Here is a 19,999-nt window from a genome sequence, read left to right as displayed (position 1 = left end):
TGCAGTACAAACACCTTTTCATGTTTCAAACAGAGACAAATTACATGAGGCAAAACTGGTAAAACTGCCAGAAGAAATACACGGATGAGCAACTGGAATTGCAGGTTCTAATACCCAAGCTATCTTCATTGATACCTGAGAAGACAGGTAATATTTTGTGATGGTTTCAGTTTTTTGAAATTTGTACAGATTTTCCTTATGGCTCAGTATTTGGTCTACTCAGCAAAAATCCATTTGTATTTATTGAAAAAACATAAAATCAGCACTTTGGGGCCATAAAGTTCTTCAAATGTCGATTAGGTCTAAGTGAAAAATTCCATGTTCATTTCTTCTATTTATCCTTATTTCTGTCTGTTTGTTCTGTCAGTTGTTGGACAATGTAGTCCAGAGAAACAGAAATGACTATAAATACATAATATAATATATAGTATAATACATAATACAAATATTACATTATAGAAATTGGTTCACATGACTAACTGTGGAGATGGGCAAGTCCAAATTCCATATGGCAGGTCACGTGCTGGAAACTCTGATGAAGATTTTTGATGAATTTCTCAGGAGAATCTGGATGGCTGAAGTAGAGATGGGATTTCTTCCTTCTAAGTGCTGACATCATGTGTTCTCCTTTTAAGGCCTTTCACACATTGGATGAAGTTTCTCTCATTGCTGAAGTCTATCTCCTTAGTTTATTCAGAGCTATGACCACCGTAGCCATCTTCAGTCCATTGTGGCTGCCTTGTGAACCGCAGGACGCGACTCTTTTTGCATTCTCAAATTATCTGGGTGTTGACTGAAGCGCCCAGAACAATCTATGATGCATTAACTTTTCATTTACCCTGCCCTCTAACCCTGGGAACCTGTACTTTAATTTCTGTCTCTGTGAGTTTGCATATCTTCTTTGCAGTTACCATGGAGCTTGAATTCAACATCCTGAATCTCATCTGCTTTGATACCAACTTAACTTCTATAGCATACATGAACTGTATTCCTATAACCCACCATCCCACCACCTTTTTCACACCTTTTGTCACAAATTACATGTTTATTTATTATGAGTCACAAACCATTGATTTATCATTACAATTTATATAGTTGCCTTTAAAATCCTGTAGCAAGTAAAAAATGGAGTTATAAATAAAAAATACCATAGTACTGGTATTTATACTTACCTATGTCATTCTGTTTATTTCTTTATGTGGCTTAAGTCAATTGTCTAGTGTCCTTTTCTTTCAACCTACAGAACTTCCTTTAGCATTTCGTCTAGGGCCAATCCAATGGTGATGAAGCCCCTCAACTTTTGTTCATCAAGGAATGTCTTCACTCCTCCCTTATTTTTGAATGGCAGTTTTGCTGGATATAGAATTCTTGGCTGGCAATTTTTTATTTTCACCACTTTAAGTGTCATCCACTGTCTTCTTACCTCTATAGTTTCCAATGAGAAATCAGTATTTAATCTTATTGAGGCTCCCTTGCATGTGACAGATTGCTTTCCTCTTGCAGCTTTCAGAAATCTCTGTTGGCATTCAATGGCTTGATTTCAGTATACCATGGCATGGGTCTATTTGGGTTTATCCTTTTTGGAGTTCCTTCAGCATCTTGGATGTGGATATCCATGTATTTTGTTAAATTTGGGAAATTTTGAGTGATTATTTCTTTGAATATTCTCACTCTTCCTTCCTTTCTTTCTTCCCCTTCTGCAACTTCTACCATGTACATACTGGTATTCTTTTTTTTTTTTTCTCATACTGGTATTCTTGATAGCACCCCACAGGGACCTCAGTCTCTATTCACTTTTCTCTATTCTTTTTTATTTCTTATCTGAGATTCTACAAAGATTCCATGCACTATGACTGTTTCCAGAAACCCACAAGTTCCAGATGGGTTCCTAGGCCAGGGAAGTCCTGAAACCCAGAGGGGACAGCCTCTCCAGAACATCAGCTTGTTGCATCCCCCTATCCGATATTATCTGCAGTCCTTTCCAACATGAAAATGTTATAATGGGCATAGCCTAAATACTCCTAAAGATTGGGAAAAAGATCAAAGGAGAATGCAGTTATAATAGAGTAGATAAGATTTAACAGTGAGTATGACTGCTGAATTATTATATTGCTATTTCTTTTAGTCTCCAGTGTCTTAGAACAGTTAGAAGGAAAAACCTTAAACCTTAAAAACCTTAAATTGCAAGTATAACTTAACTACAAGGTTGTAGGATCATACGGCAACACAACCCCTAGCCTCCTTTGGAGCCACCACATTGCCCTCCAGAGGGGCTGCACCACTCTACTTCCCTACCAACAGTGAATAGGTACATCTACCTCTCCACATTTTCTCCAGCATTTGTATCTCTCTTTTTCAATGACCACTTGATCACTTTATTCACATAATTAAACAAAATTTACATCCCTCTCTGATGAAAGTTTTCTCTTCAAATAAGTTTATGCAGAGGGCCTTGAGATGTACCAAATATAAAACATCTCAATCCTTGATATGGAGCCAATGGAAAGAAAGAGAAAATGGCTCTAGTTCTTTGTTCTGGGAGTTGTGTTCTAAAGGGAGAGTGATGCCATAAGGGGAGGGTGCCCACTTGGAGGTGTGTTCTCCTTGATTGGATAGGGGCTTGTTAACTTAGAGTATGACAGATTGCTGAGATATTGACACACTGTTTTTCTTTGATGTATAGCTGCATGTATCAGGCAGGATGAGACACTGGTAGGGGAGGATGTTATCAGCAGAGACAGATCATAACTATATTTCTAGTTATCTGGGATGTCTTCATTCATATGGAGGATGTAACACCAGCTAGTATGGCAACTGGTTCATATCTGGATCCTTGGACCTGCCAAGGACGCTGAGGAGGGGGGCTAAAGCGGGCTCTGCTTCAACAGTTCCTTTTGCTCTTGGAATCCTTTTGCTGAGACCTACCACCTGAGACCTACCTGCCTTCTTTTTTTAAATTTATTAATTAAAAAAAATTAACAACAAACAAAACATTAAGATATCATTCCATTCTACATATATAATCAGTAATTCTTAATATCATCACATAGTTGCATATTCATCATTTCTTAGGACATTTGCATCGATTTAGAAAAAGAAATAAAAAGACAACAGAAAAAAATAAAACAATAACAGAGAAAAAAAGATTATACATACCATACCCCTTACCCCTCGCTTTCATTTATCACTAGCATTTCAAACTAAATTTATTTTAACATTCGTTCCCCCATTATTTATTTTTATTCCATATGTTCTACTCATCTGTTGATATGGTAGATAAAAGGAGCATCAGACACAAGGTTTTCACAATCACAGAGTCACACTGTGAAAGCTATATCATTGTTCAATCATCATCAAGAAACATGGCTACTGGAACACAGCTCTACATTTTCAGGCAGTTCCCTCCAGCCTCTCCACTACATCTTGAACAACAAGGTGATATCTACTTAATGCATAAGAATAACCTCCAGGATAACCTCTCGACTCTGTTTGGAATCTCTCAGCCATTGACACTTTGTCTCATTTCACTCTTCCCCCTTTTGGTCGAGAAGGTTCTCTCAATCCTTGTGCCTTCTTTCTTATGTCTTTAGCTGAGGCAGAACTATGACTACTAGTAGTTGAAGAATTGCTCTTCCCATTGGAACTCTGAACTGCTATCATGGCTGTCAGATTCAGAATCAGAATCAGAATCAGAAGAGTCAGACTCTGAAGAGGAGGACATGGAAAAGGAAGAGGAGAGGGAAGATTTATTTTGCTCATCATCTGGTTTCTCAGTCACGATCACCTTTGGCGTATTTTTGAGATACTCATGCAGTTTATCCTTTAAACTTCCAAGAACCATAGATGTAAAACAGCTAATGGTAAACCAAGTATTTCTTGAATTATCTTGGAGGTGATAATCTTTCAAAGAATGGTTGCAAGGTTTCATCCTTTAATCTTGCATTAAGTTTAGGAAAACCCATATATTCCCACAGTTGCTGAAAAAATATTTTGACAGAAATTCTATGGGATGATGTAGTAGTCTCTTCATTCAGCTTTATACATTCAAGTACATTCCATGGAAATGAATCAGTGTATAAGAGGTGAGCAAGCATCTTGGCAACATTTCTCAATTTGCTTGTTTCCAAGAGATGGATGGTGTCACATTGTTCTTTGAATATACTTTCAAATGATTCCATGTATTCTTTTCTTAGCATACAAAAACACCCTGCTAATAAGCCAAAATTTTCTCATATGTCCTTTGTTAGGCACAGCAATCAAATATCACGTTGTAGAGTTCTTTTGTTTGACTCTCAAGAAACTCCATTTTTAGCAGTTTGTGAGCACATTCTTCAAAATCTAAACTTGACTGAATAGCAAAAGATACATTGTGCAATGAAATGAGACCAGATTTATTTTTGTTTTGTCATGAATAGTTACTTTTTGTCCTTCTTCATCTTCTACTCCCTCTTCCTCCTCTTCACTACTTCATCTTGGTCTGTGTTTGTGTCACTGTCTCCTTCATCAAGAATCTCCTTCTTTGGGTCTTTATGTGACACCTGAGACTCAAGAGCTCTGAAGCTATGAATGTCATCAATAACCATAAAAAGAATTGTTTAAAAAGTTGAAAAAGGGATCAGATTTCGACCAGAGATATGAATGAAGCCGATCTGGATAGAACAGATCAGAATACAGGGTAAATGATGGTACAGTCAATATTTTAAAACTTCAACTTCTGTGCAAGACCGAAGGGAGAGATGTTTATTTGTTGCAAAATTTACACTTTGGGTAGTGCATTATCTAATTTAACTTGTATGGTCAGTTTACCCGAACATCATAAGTACATGAAATCCTGAATAGGGCGTGAAATCTTAGTTTGTCCAGGTTAGTGTGAGGCCCCAATATATCTCAGAGTAATTTGGGCAGTGAATAAAGAAGTATTTTCAAAGTCCCCCTTGGGAATTGGGGAGAAAGGAGGAATTCCCCATCTGGAGAATTCCTGACATTCTTGCAAGCAGTGGGGACAACCAAATCAGTGGGCTGAGCCCTCGATCTTGGGGTTTGCCCCTATGAAATTTATTCCTGCAAAGGATAGGTTAAGCCTACTTAAAATTAGGCCTAAGAGTCACCCCTAGAGAACCTCTTTTGTTGTTCATATGTGGCCTCTTCCTCTAAGCCAACCTGGCAGGTGAACTCACTGCCCTCCCCCCTACATAGGACCTTACTCCCAGAGGTGCAAATCCCCTTGGCAACATAGAACAGAATGCCCGGAATGAACAGAATGAACCAGGACCTGGCACCCTGGGATTGAGAAAGCGTTCTTGACCATAAGGGGGAAGAGAGAAATGAGACAATTTAAAGTTTCAGTGGCTGAGAGATTTCAACTAGAGTCAAGAGGTTATCCTGGAGATTATTCTTATGCATTATATAGATACCCCTTTTTGGTTTATGATGTATTGGAGTGGCTGGAAGGCAATACCTGAAACTGTTGTGCTATGTTCCAATAGCCTTGATTCTTGAAGATGATTGTATCATGATATAGCCTTTCCATGTGACTCTGTGATAGTGAAAACCTTGTGTCTGATGCACCTTTTTTTTTTTTGCATGGGCAGGCACCGGGAACCGAACCCGGGTCTCTGGCATGGCAGGTAAGAACTCTGCCTGATGAGCTACTGTGGCCCTCTGATGCACCTTTTTTCAGGGTATGGACAGTTGAGTAAAAAACATATAGATAAAAAATAAATAAATAATAGGGGGATAAGGGGCAAAATAAATTGGGCAGATTGAAATACTAGTGCTCAATGTGTGTGTGTGGGGGGTAAGTTGTATGGGAAGCATGATTTTTTCTTTTTCTTTTTATTTCTTGTTCTGGGGTGATGCAAATGTTTTAAAAGTAATCATGATGATGAATACAAAACTAAATGATGATATTGTAAGCCACTGATTGTACACCATGTATGGACTGGATGTGTGTGAAGATTTGTCAATAAAAATGTTTTTAAAAAATGAACAACAGAAAACATAAAAAGAATTTCCTTCTTAATAGCTTTGTACTTCTCTTCATTCTCCATAAAATTAGGTTCCATCCTAAAAACATTATGAACACCTTCTGGATTATAATCATCCTCTAGAGAGAGCATATGGGTGAACTGATCATCTTCTTCCACTAGGGTCAAGTCCCTCTAGGATAACAGGGTAGTCCTTGAACCCAATCTTATGTACTGCAACATTATTTCATATATTGAATTCTTTGGTCAATTCCAGACTTATGGAGAATGTTTCAAAGGTGTTCAAATATAGCAGTAATTTCTCTTGATGACACTTCTGTTATTTTGAGGCAACATTCCTTGAGAAAACCAATAGCTACTTCAACACTATCATCTGTTGGTCTTTCCAGGAGCAAAGAGCATCTCTAAGCATAAAACTTCATGTACCACATTTTGATTAATAAGATTGCTCTAGTTTGCTAGCTGCCGGAATGCAATATACCAGAAATGGAATGGCTTTAAAAAGGGGAATTTAATAAGTTGCAAGTTTACAGCTCTAAGGCTGAGAAGATGTCCCAATTAAAACAAGTCTATAGAAATGTCCAATCTAAGGCATCCAGGGAAAGATACCTTGATTCAAGAAGGCTGATGAAGTTCAGGGTTTCTCTCTCAAGTGAGAAGGCACATGGTGAACACAGTGTCATCTGCTAACTTCCCCTCCTGGCTTCCTGTTTCATGAAGCTCCCCAGGAGGCGTTTCCTTCTTCACCTCCAAAGGTCGCTGGCTGGTAGACTCTGCTTTGTGGTACTATAGCATTCTCTGAATCTCCATTCTCCAAAATGTTTCCTCTTTTATAGGACTCCAGAAACTTATCCAAACCCACCCAAATGGGTGGAGACATGTCATCACCTAATCCAGTTTAATAACCACTCTTGATTAAATCACATAATTCAGGGAGATGATCTGATTACAGTTTCAAACATACAGTATTGAATAGGGATTATTCTACCTTTACGAAAAGGGATTTTGATTAAAACATGGCTTTTCTAGGGGGCAAACATCCTTTAAAACCAGCACAAAGATGTACTACAAATTTTGAAGCAGTCAAACAAAGTTGCTAATCATTTCTTTGGTAGCCTTTTCGAAAATTAAGAATTAACTTCTTGAGGATTAATTCTCTGATTTGTGGAAATTTTAAGCTGATAATTGCCACTAGTGCTGCATAAACATGGGTGAAGACTGGACAAGCACTCTGTACTTGCAGAACATATTTGGACAGCAGTCCTCTTCCTCTAATACATTTTCTTGAGCAAGCTCTAGTAAATAATAATACATATATTAGAAATGTTGACTTTGTTGATAAGATCATGAGCAGCTTCTTACCAGAGGGTGAACAGAAAGTATGTCTGGTGTAATGGGGGCGCAGTGGAACTCTAGGTGACATTTGCAGACAGGAAGAGTAAACTGTCAATTCAGACCATTGAGTACTTGCTGTTTGCAACAACTTAAGTCCTTTGATGCGCAAAAGTGTTTTGAGGAGATTCCATTTATCTACTTCTTTTTTCATTGCTTGCACTTTGGATGTGAGGTCGAGGAAACCATCTCCTATTACAAGAGCCAAAAGATATTCCATATATTTTTTTTTCTAAAAGTTTTATGGTTTTAGCTCTAATGTTTAGGTCCTTGATCCATTTTGAGTTAATTTTTGTTTAAAGTGTGAGATAGGGTCCTATTTCATTCTTTTGGCTATGGTTATCCAGTTATCCAGCCACCATTTATTTAAGAGGCTGCTCTGTCCCAGTTGCATTGGTTTGACTGCCTTATTAATGATCAATTTTCTGTAGACGGAGTCTATTTTTGAACACTCAATTTGATACTATTGGTCAGTATCTTGATGTCAGTATCATGCTGCTTTGACTACTGTAACATTATAATATGCTTTAAAGTCAGGTAGTGTGAGACCTCTTAGCTCCTTCCTCTTTCTCAAGATATTTTTAGCTATTTGGGGCACTCTGCCCTTCCAAATAAATTTAGTCATTGGTTTTTCTATTTCTGCAAAGTAAGTTGTTGGGACTTTAATTGGTATTACATTGAATCTATAAATCAATTTGGGTAGGACTGATATTTTAACTATATTTAGCTTTCCAATCCATGGACACAATATATCCTTCCTTTTAGTTAGGCCTTCCATGATTTCTTTTAGTTTTCTGTGTATAAGTCTTCTGTGGCCTTGGTCAAAATTACCCCTAAATATTTCATTCTTTTGTTTTCTGTTGTAGATGGATTTTTTCTTCATTTCCTCCTCAGATTGCTCATTATTAGTGTATAGAACACTGCTGAATTTTGGGTGTTGATCTTGTACCCCATCACTTTACTGCACTCATTTATTAGCTCTAATAACTTTGCTGTAAATTTTTTTCAGGATTTTTGACATACAGTATCATGTCATCTGAAAGTTTACTTCTTCCTTTCTGATTTGTTTTCCAGCACCGCCTCCCCTACCCCAGTCTAATTTCTCTAGCTAGCACTTTCAGCACAAAGTTGAATAACAATGATGACAGTGGGCATCTTTGTTTTATTCCTGATTCAAAGGGAAGATTTTAGTCTTTCCCCATTGAGTATGATGTTAGCTGTGGGTTTTTCATATATTCCCATTATCACGTTGAGGAAGTTCCCTTCTATTTTTATCTTCTGAAGTCTTTTCATCAAGGAAGAATGTTGAATTTTGTCAAATAACTTTTCTGCATTAATTGAGTTGATCAGGTGGGTTTTCTGCTTTGATTTATTGATGTGGTGTATTACATTAGTTGATTTTCTTGTGTTGAACCAGTCTTGTATACCTAGAATAAATCCCACTTGATCATGGTATATAATTCTTTTACTGTGTTGTTGGATTTGATTTGCAAATATTTTGTTGAGGATTTTTGCATCTATATTCATTTCAGAGTTTGTAATTTTTTTTTCTTGAAATATCTTTGGATTTGGTATTAGGGTAATGCTACATTCACAGGATGAGTTTGATAGTTTTTCCTTCTCTTCAAATTTGAAGAGTTTGAGTGTGAATGGTACCAATTCTTTCTTGAATGCTGAGTAGAATTCACAATCTGGTCCTGACTTTTCATTTTTGGGGGAGCTTCTAGATGACTGATTCAATCTCTTTACTTGTGATTGATTTGTTGAGGTCAACTCTTTCTTCTCAAGTGAATGTAGGTTGTTCATGCCTTTCTAGGAAGTTCTCCATTTCGCCTATGTTATCTAGTTTATTAGCATATATAGTTGCTCATTGTATCCTCTCATTTATCTCCTTTCTGCAGGGTCAGTAGTTATATCCCCTCTCCCATATCTGATTTTAGTTATTCAAATCCTCTCTCTCTCTCTCTTTCTGTCATCCTAGCTAAGGGCCCATCAATTTTATTGATTTTCTCAAAGAACCAGCTTCTGGTTTTGTTAATTTTCTCTACTGTTTTCATATACTCAATTTCACTTATTTCTCCCCTAGTCTTTATTATTTCTTTCCTTTTATTTGCTTTGGGGTTAGTTTGCTGTTCTTTCTGTAGTTTCTCCAGGTGAACAGTTAATTCCTCAATTTTTGCTCTCTTCTTCTTTTTTAATATAGGATTTAGAATAATGGATTTCCCTCTCAGCACCACCTTTGCTGCATCTCATAAGTTTTAATATGTTGTATTCTCATTTTCATTTCCTTAGAGATATTTACTGGTTTCTCTTATAATTTCTTCCTTGACTCACTGGTTGTTTAAGAGTGTGTTGTTTAACCTCCATACATCCGAAAAATTTCCAGACTTATGTCTATTATTGATTTCCAACTTCATTCCATATGATCTGAGAAAGTGTTTTATATAATTTCAATCTTTTTAATTTATTGAAACTTGCTTTATGACCCAACATGTGGTCTATATTGGAGAATGATCCATGGGCATTAGAGGAAAATGTGTATCCTGCTGTTGTGTGGTGTAATGTTCTATAAATGTCTGTTAAGTCAAGTTCATTACCATATTATTCAAAATCTGTATATCCTTATGGATACTCTGTCTAGATGTCCTACCCATGGTAAGAGTGGTGTCTCAACTATTATTGTAGAGATGTTTACTTCTCCCTTCAGTGTTGTGTTTGTGTCATGTATTTGGGGCACTCTGGCTCAGTGCATAAATATTTATGATTGTCATGTCTTCTTGATGAACTGTTCCTTTTATTAATAGGTAGTGTCCTTTTTGTCTCTTTTAATTATTTTACATTTGAAATCTAATTTGTCAGACATTAGTGTAGCTAACTTCACTCTTTTCTGGCTGTTGTTTGTGTGAAATATCTTTTTCCAACCTTTCACTTTCAACCTGTTTTTCCCTTGTGTCTAAAGTCTCTTGTAGACAGCATATAGACGGTTCCTGTTTTATTCATTCTGCTATTCTCTGTCTTTTGATTGGGGACTTTAATCCATTAACATTTAATGTTATTACTATAAAGGGCAATACTGTCTTCTAACATTTTTTCTTTAGAATTTTATATGTCATATCTTATTTTTTTTCTCTTTTTACCCTTACTGATAGTCTTCATTTCTACACTCTTCTTCAAACTTCTCTCTCCTATCTTTTCCTACTATCTGCCTGTGCTGGTCCCTTTAGTAGTTCTTGTAGAGCTGTCTCTTAGTCACAAACTTGCTCAATGTCTGTGTGTAAATATTTAAAATTTTCCCTCATTTTTGAAGGACAGTTTGTCGGATATACGATACCTGCTTGGCAGTTGTTCTAGTTCAGAATCGTAAATATATCATAACACTGCCTTCTTGCTTCCATGGTTTCTGTTGAGAAATCTGCACATAGTCTTATCCAGCTACCCTTACATGTGATGGATCACTTTTCTCTTGCTGCTTTTAGAATATTCTCCTTGTCTTTGACATTTGACAGTCTGATTAATAAGTGTCTTGTAGTAGGTCTATTTGGTTCTATTCTGTTTGGGGTATGCAGTGCTTTTTGGATCTGTAATTTTATGTTTCATAAGAAATGGGAAATTTTCAGTGATTATTTCCTCCATTAGTCTTTCTGCCCCTTTTCCCTTCTCTTCTCCTTTTGGGGCATGTATATTCGTGTGCTTTGTGTTGTCATTTAATTCCCTGAGATCATGCTCATATTTTTCCATTCTTTTTCCGTGTCTATTCTTTTGTATGTAAAATTTCAGATGTTCTGTCCTCTAGTTCACTAATCCTTTCTTCTGCCTCTTCAAATCTGTTATTGTAAGTCTCCATTGTGTTTTTCATTTTTTCTATTGTGCCGTCATTCCCATAAATTCTACCATTTTTTCATGCTTCCAAGTTCTTTTTTGTGACCCAATGTCTTCTTCATATTTTTCACCTCTTTTGCCATATCTTCCCTCAACACATTGATTTGATTTTTTAATTGATTTTGCATGTTTGATTGAACATTAATTAGTTGTTTTAACTCCCATATTCCCATTAAGATGTTATTTGTTCCTTTTACCGGGCCATATCATCATTTTTCCTAGTATGACTTGTAATTTCTTATTGGTATTGAGGCATTTGATTTCTTTGATTAGTTTATTTTGGAGGTCATTTTCACTCTTTGACCTAGGGTTTTCTTGTTGGCTGGCTTTGTTCTCTACCTGTTTTGAGTGTTCAGTTAAACTTATTCTAGACCTCTAGCATAGCTTCTATTTAATTGTTCAGACACTTTCAGCTCTTGTCTTTCTCGCTCTTGCCCTGCTGAAATGGAAAAAAAATTTTTTTTTAACATGGCCTCCCCAATATCATCAGCCCTAGTCAGATTTACCCAGACAAGACAGATCCAGGTCTCAGGATGACAGTGTAATAAATATTAAGTTTCCCTGGGGATGAGACCGAGTAAGTTGTTAGAGATTCCTATGAAGCCTCTAGAATCTGCTTTACCCATCCTTCCTAGCAGATGGTGGTTGTCATCCTGCAACTCTTCACTGGTGTAAAGTGGTGTGGTGACTTTAATTCTCAGCTGACCCTGTAGCTTCCAGGGGCAAGGCTGAGATAGAGGGTGTTGCAGAAGGTGGGTTTAGGGCTTAGCCTCTAGGGTCTGATAGAGGGCCACCACTTGAGCTGGGCCCCTGCCCCTTTTCCTGGGGAAGATAAGCCCTTTAGGGTATTAATTCCTTCATTTGACTTGTTTTGACTCTCAGATCTATCTTAATTCTGCCCTTGCTTGGATCAGGGCTGACAACTGAAAATATCTAAGGTTTTCTCTAATGAGCTACTTAGAACAGTTAAAAAATATCCCTTTCCAGAGCCAGTTCCCAGCCCCAAGGTTCACCTGTAAAGAGCCAGAGTTGATCCTTGGCTGTATGTGCTTTGGGGTACAGTCCTTTTCTAGTATTCTGAGCTGGACTGAATCCAGAAGTCTCAGATTTTTTGTTTTTGTTTTTCCCATCAGCTCTGCTTCCTGTCTGCCAGAAGAATCTCAGGATTGGCTTCCTGCTTGCTCTTGGTTTATTTGTACCTGGAGCTTGTATTCAACAGACCAAATTTGTTAATTAAAACTGCAATTGGAGTTTGGCTGGGCTTCCCTCACTTGTTCCCAGAAAAGGCCTCTTCTTTGTCCCACAGGTAAGTGTTTCTGACTTATCCTGCTATGCCAGTGGGGGAGGGGGCACCTCCAGCTTTCAGGGGCTTTATTCAAAGTTCTGTGGTATGATCTTGGCCTTTCCACCCATTCCAGACTGGTGTACAATGTGTGTCTGGTCCACAATGTGTGTCTGGTCCTGGATGTCCCTGAAACAGCTGTTCCAGACAGTTTCTGACTATTTACCAGCTGCTCTACAGGAGAAACTAAATTCCACACCTCCCTATGCTGCTATCTTGTCCCACCTCCTTAAGTGAACTTTTGATTTCAGTTATTATACTTTTAAACTTCAGAATATCTTTTTTTAAAAGTAATTTATAAATATCTCTTCACAAATATTCTCTATTTAGTTAGACATGGTCATACTTCAAATTTTTAGATATCTTTTAGTTCTGTGAATATACTTATGATCACTTCTTTAAAGATTTTGCCTACTAAGCCCAAAGTGTGGGCCACGAAGGGACATTTTCTGTTGACTGATTTTTTACCTTTGTATGTTGTACACTTTCCTGTTTCTTTGCATAGCACATATTTTTGTTGAAGACTGGACATTTAAATGTTATAGTGTAATAACTCTGTATTCAGATCCCTCCTCTGTCATGGTTTATTTTACTAGGTTTTTATCCTTTTGTTGTTTTACTTACTGTTGCTTATTTGTTTAGGGACATTCTTTTGGCCATTTCTGTAGATTATATTTTCCCTGACGTGTATAGCCATTGAGTTCTCTGATAGTTTCTGTTGTTAAGTTCTTGTTTTTATTTTCAAGATTCGCTTCCTAGAGGTCACTCCTGGGTCAATATAATTTAGTGGTCAACCCATGATTGGTCAGAATCATTTATGCCTTGCCTGTATGCCTTCTAAACATTGCCAAGTGGATCTTTATGAGAAGGTATGTTTTAAACTTCAGGCAGTTTACAAGACAGTCTTAACTCAATTCCTGCTTGAGCAGGGTGACAAGGTCAGCTGGAAGTAAGTGACTAGTGCCTTCTCTTTTCCAGTTTTTTCTACGTCTGCACACAGCCTTCTGCATGCACACAGTCTTTTAGACCTCCAGGAATGTGTTGGAACTTTTCAAAGTTCCTTATGCTGTTTTCCAAGATTATATCTTAAATTCTTGGCCAGGTTTTTGTTTGCTCCATCCCCACTAAGTTGAACTCTGAGTTAAAATCAAATACTTACAACACCCTGGGAATAAAGGTTTTTCAAAGAGCTGGAAGTTTTACAAAATATTGACTGTGCTCTCCACGGGCTGTGGAACTGCTGGGTTTTCACAGTTATTGTGCCACTGAGCTGGGGAGGGAGGGAGGGTGGAAACAGGTCCAAGTTAACACAGCACAGACTTGCTGTCTTACTAAGATTTAGCAGTTGCTCTTGGACAGATGCTTTTCAGTTTATTCTGTGGCTTTAGTCAATTTCCAGCATTCTGAAAGGTTAATGTTAGTGTTTTGGTGGTATTTTCATTGTTTTGTGTGTGTGTGTTGGGTGCGGGGGAGAGTGTTTCAATGATGTCCTCATGCCACCATTCAGCAAATCAGTCTGATTCTTTTTTAAACATCACAATTCTCTACTGAAATTATCCATTGTTTCATCTATTTTATCCACCTTCTTTTCCATTTACTTGAACATGAACATGGTTATTTTTTTAACTTTTTTTATTGTATAATATAACATATATACAAAGCAAAGAAAGAAAAAATAATTTTCAAAGCACTCTTCAACAAGTAGTCAGAAGACAGATCCCAGAGTCTGTCATGGGCTACCATACCATCCTCTCAGATTTTTCTTTCTAGCTGCTCCAGAATATAGGAGGCTAGAAGGACTAAATTTTTTATCATCTCAATCGACTTTCTTTTTTGTGTGTGAAAAATAACATATATACAAAAAAAACCCAGTAAATTTCAAAGCACAGCACTGCAATTAGCTGTAGAAGAGATTTCAGAGTTTGGTATGGGTTATAATTCCACAGTTTTAGGTTTTTACTTCTAGCTGCTCTAAGACAGAGAGACTAAAAAAACAATCAATTTAATGATTCAGCAATCATATTCATTTGGTAAACCTTACCTTCTCTGTATAACTACGCCATCACCTTTGAACTTTCTCCCACTCTTCAGGGGTATTTGGGTCATGACCATTCTAACTTTTTCATGTTGGAAGGGTTTGTCACTAATATGGGTAGGGAGGTAGAACTATCCGATGTTCTGGAGAGGCTGGACCCTCTGGGTTTTAGGACTTATCTGGTCCAGGGACCCATCTGGAGGGTGTAGGTTTCTGGAAAATTACCCTAGTGCATAGAATCCTTGTGGAATCTTATATATTGTCCTAAGTGTTCTTTAGGATTGGCTGGAATGGTCCTGGTTGGTGTTTGACAAGTTATGATAGGCATGAACATAGTTACTTTAAAACTTGTATTGATGACGCCAATATCTGGATCATTTGTGGATCTGCTTCTATTACTTATTTTTCTTTTGGAATTTGCTCATGTCATCTTAGTTTTATAATGCCCTGTAATTTTTCACTTACTGCCTCAGGAGAGCTCGGCTTCCCTTCCCTAGAGTAGACAGCTGGAATAGCAGCGGATCACCTTAATCGAATCAGGGACTGTGATGAGCTGAGGCTGGGTTGCAGACATAGTGAAGTTCAAGCTATTTTAGCTCATTCTCTTTTCAAGGGTCTAGTGTTTTATGGTTTTAAACTGAGAACCTGGGCATTCACTGGGACTTCTTCCTCTGGCAGGTTCATAACTCTAACCTGTATCTTTTAAGAATGCCAAAAAGTGTGCTCTGCTTGTCAAAGGCTTTCCAAAGAGATTTTTAACCTCCTATTATGTAGAGTCCCAGAGTTTGGCAAATATCCCAACAGAATAACTGGCTGTCTGCCTGAGGTCCCTCTAGTTTTCTACAAAAGCTCTGATGGTTTCTTGTCCCTGTCACCGGCTCTCTGCCAGTACCCAGGCCTGATTCTCAGGCCCCTGTTTATGCCCAGAATCAGCAAATGCCCCCAGGGTAAAAAAGGCTACAAAAGTCAGTTCCTTTCTGTCAGTTTAGTTCACCTTTACCACTGCAGTTCAGCTCTTCAAGGCCCCAGTCCAAGGTTTGATACAGTAGTTTTCCCATCCTCTGTTAGATCTGGACTATATTTTTATCTTCCTAATTCCATTAGACTGTGTATCTCGGATCATTACATTTTCAGGCAAAAACCAGCCCCAAAAACTAGGCTCATGTCTCTGAAATCTTGCCCTCTCCCAAACCTCAATTGAGCAATTTCTCACCATCTTATTAGCGTTGAAACTTTATGAAATATTTTAAAGATATTTTTCCTGCTTGCTTTTTTAGTCCTAACCTCATAATTCCTATGCAATATTAATGCTACCTTAGTACTACTGACCTTACTACTACCAGTTACTGTAAGTTATAAAACAACCCCAATCCTACAGTAACTACAATTTTTCTAAAGACAGCCTTAGGAAAGCATGGCATTTTAGACCCTGAAAGCTTTTTCATTATTTTCAAATTTTAGTAAGATAATCATTAAATTATGCTAGAATTATATTCTGCTCCCACCTCTAATATGCAGACTTCTGATATTCATGAGAAATACGTTTAAAACTTTATTAGGAATCTCATCCCTTTGCGAACCTCCATGGAGCGGTCCAGATTGGCAGCGCTGAGGCTGTTCTCCACCCTTAGCGGTGACCTGGCAATGAAAGGACCAGAAGACAGGAGCCCGGGTTCTCAACACCCATCAGTTACACAAGTGACCCTTCCACCAGGACTTGATGACTACAATCCATTCTCGGATTCTAGAACACCTCCACCAGGCAATGTGAAAATGCCTAATGTACCCAATACACAACCAGCAATAATAAAACCAACAGAGGAACCTCCAGTTTACACACAGACTGCAAAGGAGGAGCACGCCTTTGCCCAAGCCAAACTTCTTAATTGGCAGGAAGAACTAGAAAGAAAAGCAGCAAAATTAGACTGTCGAGAACAAGAAACGCAAAATCTCGGTCAACATGGCAGAAAAAATAACTGGCCATTTCTTCCTGACAATTTTCCTATGGGACTTTGTTTCTATTGGGATTTTTCTGTAGATATTCCTATAGAGTTCCAAAAAACAGTAAAGATTATGTACTACTTGTGGATGTTCCATGTGGTTACACTGTTTCTAAATATCTTCGGACGCTTGGCTTGGTTTTGTGTTGATCCTATAAGAGGGGTTGATTTTGGATTGAATATCCTGTAGTTTTTACTTTTTACTCCTTGTTCATTTGTCTGTTGGTACAGATCACTTTACGCTTTGGAATTTTCAGAAGTGACAGTTCATTCAGATTCTTTGTATTTGCTGTACATGTACTCTATGCTGCAGGATTTTATAACTGGGGCAAATGTGCTTGGATTTCATCCCTTACTGGTCTCAACAAAAATATTCCTGTTGGAATCATGATGATAATCATAGCAGCACTTTTCACAGCATCAGCTGTCATCTCATTAGTTATGTTTAAAAAGGTACATGGACTATATCGCACAACAGGTGCTAGTTTTGAGAAGGTCCAGCAAGAATTTGCAACTGGTGTGGATGTCCAACAAAACCGTTCTAACTGCAGCTGCAAATATAGCTTCTAACTGCAGCTCAGAATGCTTTCAAGGGTAACCAAATTTAGGAATCTTCAAACAGTACACTGTTACCTTTTGACTGTACTTTTTCTCTAGTTATTGTATTCTATAAATATTTTAATGTTCAAAACACAGCATACACAGCTTGTATATTTCCCGTTCACTTGTACATGAGCTAAAGTCAGAAAAACTTCCTTGCTTTATTACTATACCTAATAGTTTATTTAATATTTCAGTGCCCTTTGTAGAAAAAAATATTACATGCTAAATAAATATTCTCCATTTTTGGGGGGGGATGAATGTTCAGTGAATTATTTCAGTGGTGACACACTGAAATTAATATGGTACTGATGATTAAAAATGCATTTAGTGGGGGCGGGCCGCGGTGGCTCAGCGGGCAAGAGTGCTTGCCTGCCGTGCCGGAGGACCCCGGTTCGATTCCCGGCCCCAGCCCATGTAAAAAACAAACAAACAAACAAAATATAATAAAACAAGAAAATGTTTAAAAATGTTTCCCTTTCTTCCTCCCATCCTTCCTTCCTTCTCTGTCTTTCCTTCCTTTCCTCCCTCTTTCTTTAAAAAAAAAAAAAAAAAATGCATTTAGTATTAGCTGCATTAGTTCTTTCAACAATCTTTAGATGTAAGGATTACATGTTGAAGCAGTAAAGTGATGCTTCATTCCTATTTTCCTATTTATATTGAAAGAAATACGGCAGCAGAGACATAATGGAATTTTAAATTCATTTGCTTTCTAGCAGTTTCAGTCACCAGTGAAGAGCTCATGTGCAGTTCATAATAGATTATGTAAATTTTATCTTTTTATTTTCTTTTAGAGTAGTTAGTATTTTGGTATCAACCTCTGATCTTACATGGACACCAAGTTTCTTAAGTGAGTTTAGTATTTTGGGTTCTGCACTGCTTATGGTTGTAGGATTTGGGGGTTGTTTATGGAATCATAGAAATTATTTTCTGTAGTTTCCTTTTTTTTTGCACAGGCAGGCACTGGGAATCGAACCCGGGTCTCCAGCATGTCAGGTGAGAACTCTGCCAGCTAAGTCACCGTGCCCACCCTCTGTAGTTTCTTTTAATGAGAATTTATTGGGGTATAGTATGAACATTTAATATAACATGCAATGCATTATTCAAAATCAAAGGTAGCTAATTAATACAGTAGAATTTAGTGATAATTCCTTTTATTATTTTTATTTTCAATATTCAAATCATAGAAGGATATTACTGTATGGAAACTTTGGTATTTCTTGTGGCTTACCCTTGAGGTTGAACTGAGATTGTGTTCGGCAGCTCTTTTATTTTTTGGTGTAATTTTTAACAGAGGTATTAGTCTAGCCTAACTCCATGTCCAAAAATTACTTACAGTATTTAAGGGATTTTTCTTTTAGCCTTTTATCTCTAATGACATAAAAAAAAAAAAGACCCTGGCATTTCACATATACTTGAATTCCTATTGCATTTCAGTCTTTCAGTTTTTGAAACAGACTGCATAAATTTTTCAGCAATAAATAAATTAAAACATTTAGCTTGCATCAAACAAGAAAATACAAATAACAGTTAAATGTATTAATTATGAAGAAAATAACATTAAAATTGTTACTATGCAGCACAGAAGTTTTCTTATAATGGTCTTGGGTTCAAACTTTGAATCATTTTCAATGCTAATAAAATGATTCAAAGACATTTGTAAAGTCATACTATTATGCTTTGAATGTCTTTAAGATTATAAAATGATAGGTAGTGATTTATTCAATTTGATTTTAAATGAGGGTAGTCTATTGGATTCTATTATTTGAGACTACAAGTCCTTTAAAAAAAGGTGCGCATAAATAGTTACACCTTTTTCATATTCTTTCTCAATGATAGCGTTAAAATGAGTTTCACGCTGGGGTTGTGATGGTGAGGAGATGTATTTCTCGCTATATATATAGAAATTCTGCATGATACTAGGTAACAGATTCATCCAGACAGTTTTTACATTTGTCATATTTGGATCTTTATTGATATAGATATTGGGAGATATTTCTTTTATTCTGAAGAAAACAGAATTCAGAGTATGAATTTAAAGTTGTTTTCATGAATATTCTGTTCCATGAATATTTCTGATCGTTGATAATCTCTACCCAAATTCTCAATGATTTAAGTGAATTCTAAATTTTTCAGATAGTGAGAATCGTTTCATTATGTGGTTTACTGAGTGTGGATTTTTCTAACATTCAAAACATTAACCTTAAAATCCCAAGAGCACATATATCCACCATTACTTTACATTCTAGGTAAAGTAATTGTTTTGTTTTTCTTTAAACTACAAATAAAAGATATATCATAGAGACCTTTGGAAAAACATTAAGATGCACTGAGAACTTTCCTTCAGAATAGAAATGTTTTTCTTGTGCAGAAATCCCCAAGAGTAATATTGTTAGATAGCAAAGAATAGTTGAAACCAACAGTATCTTTTTTGTGTGGTTGGGGGGAAATGGTGTTTTAAAATTCAGTTACTTGGTTAATTTAATACAAGTTTGTGAGAGTAAATTATTTTTTTATAAAAACATAGATGTGCATTAAAATGATGGCAGTACCTAGTTTGATCAGGTATAAAATGGGCTTTAAATTGTTATTCCTCACTGTTCTCTCAATAGTGATCAGTAAATAGTCACATTTGCAGTCAGCCACAGACTAGTAGTTGCGGTATTTTTATACTTACTACTTAAATTAGATGGTATCCCAAACATGAAATGATCTTCACATAAGCATACATGTCATTTTTTTCAGTTTGAAATATTAAATTGTG

General features: G+C 36.9%; 1 protein-coding gene and 2 pseudogenes across 3 annotated transcripts in view; 1 reads left to right on the top strand and 2 right to left on the bottom strand.

The window, feature by feature from the left end:
* DIPK1A (divergent protein kinase domain 1A) overlaps positions 1 to 19,999 on the bottom strand; it is a 146,869-nt gene that overhangs the window by 35,074 nt on the left and 91,796 nt on the right. The window lies entirely within an intron of this gene.
* Positions 3,475 to 5,363, bottom strand: LOC143650028 (pre-mRNA-splicing factor CWC22 homolog pseudogene; annotated as a pseudogene).
* LOC143650924 (secretory carrier-associated membrane protein 1 pseudogene) lies at positions 16,220 to 17,280 on the top strand (annotated as a pseudogene).

Source organism: Tamandua tetradactyla, chromosome 11 (genome assembly GCF_023851605.1).
Source record: "Tamandua tetradactyla isolate mTamTet1 chromosome 11, mTamTet1.pri, whole genome shotgun sequence".
NCBI classification, from domain to species: domain Eukaryota; kingdom Metazoa; phylum Chordata; class Mammalia; order Pilosa; family Myrmecophagidae; genus Tamandua; species Tamandua tetradactyla.
Note: the sequence above shows the minus strand (reverse complement) of the source record. Positions and strands in the feature narration are given on the sequence as shown.